We start from the raw sequence: 5,000 nt of genomic DNA, 5'->3' as shown, positions 1-5,000 counted from the left end.
CGGGGATGAGGAGACGGGGGATGAGGAGAGGGGGATGAGGGGAGGAGGATGAGGAGAGGATAGGTGTCACACACTTTCTCTTCTGAGTTTCTGCATCCATTTGGCTGTGTTCACACACGCAGCACAATTCTGATGTTATTTTCACAATTTATTTTATTTTATATCAATCAGATCAGTTCTGAAAAAGATCTGATGTGAAAAGAACTGATAGCCAAAAAGAACAATCAGTAAAAAAAACGTAAAGGTCAGAATTGGGCACCCTGTGTGAACGTAGCCATTAACTTCTTACTTGATGAGGCAATCAACCAAAATACTTCTGTTGTTTCTCTCTGCCCTACGGAGGCTCCAATAAACACAAGATCACAGCGTCTAAACAACATCTATTTTCAAAATGGGGTTTTGTTTCGTTTTGATACTCAATCTTTCAGTATTTAGAAATGGCGTTAATGAGCATGGGGTTCCTGGAACAAACAAAATAGCATCTCACATTTTTCTTCTTTTTGCCGATGAAGCAAATCTCTCTCTTAAATGTGTTATTCTGCGGTTTCTGAAACTCGAAATGAATTCATCCTGATATACTTCATGTGTTAATTGGCTCCGTTACACAGCTTTGCCGTTGAACGCTTCGGTCCATCCATTTCTCTTATTTTATTCTCCACGTTCTCTCTATACAACAAAGGAGAACGTTAGGTTAATGATAATTGCGTTGTGCTGCTTTCGTGATTCCTCTGTCTGCACATTAGAATAAGACGTGTGTAAGCAGATTCCTCTCACCAGAGAAACATATGGTTTATTCTTTTTTTTTTTAAAATCTCTCTAGAGATGCTTTCCAAATAAAACCCTGGGATTGGTTAAAGTACTGCATTCAATTAGGGTTCCTTTTGAGACACAACCTAAGATATCTCTCAGTTGACTGGACTGAAAGCAGAGTACATAGTCAGGATATTTCACTTTCCTCTACTAAATATGGGAGAAATACTCGCTCTTTGAAGATTTTAAACAGACCTTGAGTTATTGTTATTCTAGCCGAATCGTAACGATGAAGTTTTTATACAATAGTATGTCAAGTGTCTTGCTCCTCCGCGTCTGCCTACTCGTATGAAGGGGTTTTGAACCCAGATGCCACAGAATCAAAGACGCTTTGTTCATCTCTAGCAGTTGACTTTCCTTTTCCAAGTTCGTCCGTGTCTGTCTGTCTGTCTGTCTGTCTGTCCGTCCGTCCTCTCTCTGTCTGTCTCTCACCTGTCTGTCTCTCACCTGTCTGTCTGTCTGTCTGTCCGACCGTCCTCTCTCTGTCTGTCTCTCACCTGTCTGTCCGTCCGTCCGTCCGTCCGTCCGTCCGTCCGTCCGTCTCTCTGTCTGTCTGCCTGCTTGCCTGTCTGTCTGCAGTATGATTGTTGTAGTGTGTGTGTGTGTGTGTGTGTGTGTGTGTGTGTGTGTGTGTGTGTGTGTGTGTGTGTGTGTGTGTGTGTGTGTGTCATCATTGTGGCAATAGTGTATGACGAACAGCCAGTGAAATTATATATTGTGCCTGGTTTATAGTTGGTTATGAATATTGAATGGCAGAGTAGAGATCAAATGAAGGCTGTGACAGAGAACGGAGAGAGAGGAGAAGGAAGAGGAGAAGAGAGAGGGAGAAGAGACCATTAAACTGCGTTAGGTTTTATAATAAGGTGTGGTGGGATACAATATGTCTGGATGGAGATGATTCATTCAGTTAATTCAACAGTAGAATATGGCTGGATGGAGATGATTCATTTAGTTAATTCAACAGTAGACTATGTCTGGATGAAGATGATTCATTTAGTTAATTCAACAGTAGAATATGGCTGGATGGAGATGATTAATTTAGTGAATTCAACAGTAGAATATGGCTGGATGGAGATGATTCATTTAGTTAATTCAACAGTAGAATATGGCTGGATGGAGATGATTCATTTAGTTAATTTAACAGTATAATATTGCTGGATGGAGATGATTCATTTAGTTAATTCAACAGTAGAATATGTCTGGATAAATATGATTAATTTAGTTAATTCAACTGTAAATATGTCTGGATGGAGATGATTCATTTAGTTAATTCAACAGGAGAATATGGCTAGATGGAGATGATTCATTTAGTGAATTCAACAGGAGAATATGGCTGGATAAATATGATTCATTTAGTTAATTCAACGGGAGAATATGGCTGGATAAATATGATTCATTTAGTTAATTCAACAGGAGAATATGGCTGGATGAAGATGATTCATTTAGTTAATTCAACAGTAGAATATGGCTGGATGGAGACATCTTTCAGGTTGAATTATACAACCTTTCAGAAAAACAGCATCTGGAAATGTGACTGATCTGATAAAGGGCTCAGTTTCTTTAAGGTTTTTACAGTAAATATTGTTTTATTTACTCACTTGAAACCTTGCGAATCTGCAGGGGTAAACAAATGATTATGACAAGTGCAGAGTGCAGAGATGTTGTTTTCTCCGATGATACATTTTGGCAGTAACAGAAGTGTTGCTTGGGTGTATCGTCTGGATTCCGTTTCAGATTGAATGCTGCAGTTCCTTTTAAAACGGGTCAGCATGATTCACTTCTGTTCTCCAGACAGACAACAGACAGAAACAGTGGATCCATTCATATCGCTACAGTAGCATAGCACTGTAATATAGTACAGTAATACAGTACAGTAATACAGTACAGTAATATAGTACAGTAATATAGTACTCTAGTATAGTACAGTAATACAGTACAGTAATATAGTACAGTAATATAATACTCTAGTATAGTACAGTAATACAGTACAGTAATATAGTACAGTAATACAGTACGGTAATATAGTACTCTAGTATAGTACAGTAATACAGTACAGTGATATAGTACAGTAATATAATACTCTGGTATAGTACAGTAATACAGTACAGTAATACAGTACAGTAATATAGTACTCAAGTATACTACAGTAATACAGTACAGTAATACAGTACAGTAATATAGTACTCTAGTATAGTACAGTAATACAGTACAGCAATATAGTACTCTAGTACAGTAATACAGAACAGTAATACAGTACAGTAATGCAGTACAGTAATATAATACTCTAGTATAGTACAGTAATACAGTACAGTAATATAGTACTCTAGTATAGTACAGTAATACAGTACAGTAATATAGTACATTAATATAATACTCTAGTATAGTACAGTAATACAGTACAGTAATATAGTACTCTAGCATAGTACAGTAATACAGTACAGTAATGCAGTACAGTAATATAGTACTCTAGTATAGTACAGTAATATAGTACAGTACTATAGTACTCTAGTATAGTACTGTAATATAGTAAAGTAATATAGTACAGTAATATAGTACTTTAGTATAGTACTGTAATATAGTACAGAAATATAGTACTATAGCATAGTAAAGTAATATAGTACAGTAATATAGTACAGTAATACAGTACTCTAGTATAGTACAGTAATACAGTACTCTAGTATAGTACAGTAATACAGTACTCTAGTATAGTACAGTAATATAGTACAGTAATACAGTACAGTAATATAGACCTCTAGTATAGTACAGTAATATAGTACAGTAATATAGTACTCTAGTACAGTACAGTAATATAGTACGGTAATACAGTACAGTAATATAGCACTCTGGTATAGTACAGCAATATAGTACAGTAATATAGTACTCTAGTATAGTACAGTAATACAGTACAGTAATATAGTACTCTGGTATAGTACAGCAATATAGTACAGTAATACAGTACAGTAATACAGTACTCTAGTATAGTATGGTAATATAGTACAGTAATATAGTACTCTAGTATAGTACAGTAATATAGTACAGTAATATAGTACTCTAGTATAGTACAGTAATATTGTACAGTAATAAATCAAATCAAATTTATTTATATAGCCCTTCGTACAGCAGCTGATATCTCAAAGTGCTGTACAGAAACCCAGCCTAAAACCCCAAACAGCAAGCAATGCAGGTGTAGAAGCATGGTGGCTTGGAAAAACTCCCTAGAAAGGCAAAAACCTAGGAAGAAACCTAGAGAGGAACCAGCACTCTAGATATAGTACAGTAATATAGTACAGTCATATATTACAGTAATATAGTACTCTAGTATAGTACAGTAATATAGTACTCTAGTATAGTACAGTAATACAGAACAGTAATATAGTACTCTGGTATAGTACAGCAACATAGTACAGTAATACAGTACAGTAATACAGTACTCTAGTATAGTACAGTAATATAGTATGGTAATATAGTACAGTAATATAGTACTCTAGTATAGTACAGTGATATATTGCAGTAATATAGGACAGTAATATAGTACATAAGTAAAGTACAGCAGTATAGTAAAATAGTACAGTATTATAGCACAGTATTATAGTACAGTAACATAGTACAGCAGTATAGTACAGTAATATAGTACAGTAATATAGTACTCTAGTACAGTACAGTAATATAGTACAGTAATATAGTAGAGTAACATAGTACAGAAGTAAAGTACAGCAGTATAGTATAGTAACATAGTAAGGTAGTATAGTACGGTAATATAGTACAGTAGCATAGTACAATATTATAGTACAGTAGTATCGTCCAGAAGCATAGTACAGTAGTATAGTACAGTAGCGTAGTACAGTAACATAGTACAGTAGTAAAGTACAGTAGCGAAGTACAATATTGTAGTACAGTAGTAAAGTGAAGTAGCATAGTACAGTAGTATAGTACAGTAGTATTGTGCAGTAGCATAGTACAGTAGTAAAGTACAGTAGCATAGCGCAGTAGTATTGTGCAATAGCATAGCACAGTAGTATAGTACAGTAGTATTGTGCAGTAGCATAGTACAGTAGTAAAGTACAGTAGCATAGTGCAGTAGTATTGTGCAGTAGCATAGCACAGTAGTATAGTACAGTAGTATTGTGCAGTAGCGTAGTGCAGTAGTAATGTACAGTAGTATAGTACAGTAGCATAGTATGGTAGTATAG

This window comes from Oncorhynchus clarkii, chromosome 14 (assembly GCF_045791955.1).
Source record: "Oncorhynchus clarkii lewisi isolate Uvic-CL-2024 chromosome 14, UVic_Ocla_1.0, whole genome shotgun sequence".
Lineage (NCBI taxonomy): Eukaryota > Metazoa > Chordata > Actinopteri > Salmoniformes > Salmonidae > Oncorhynchus > Oncorhynchus clarkii.
The sequence above is the reverse complement of the archived record's forward strand: the minus strand, read 5'-3'. Positions refer to the sequence as shown.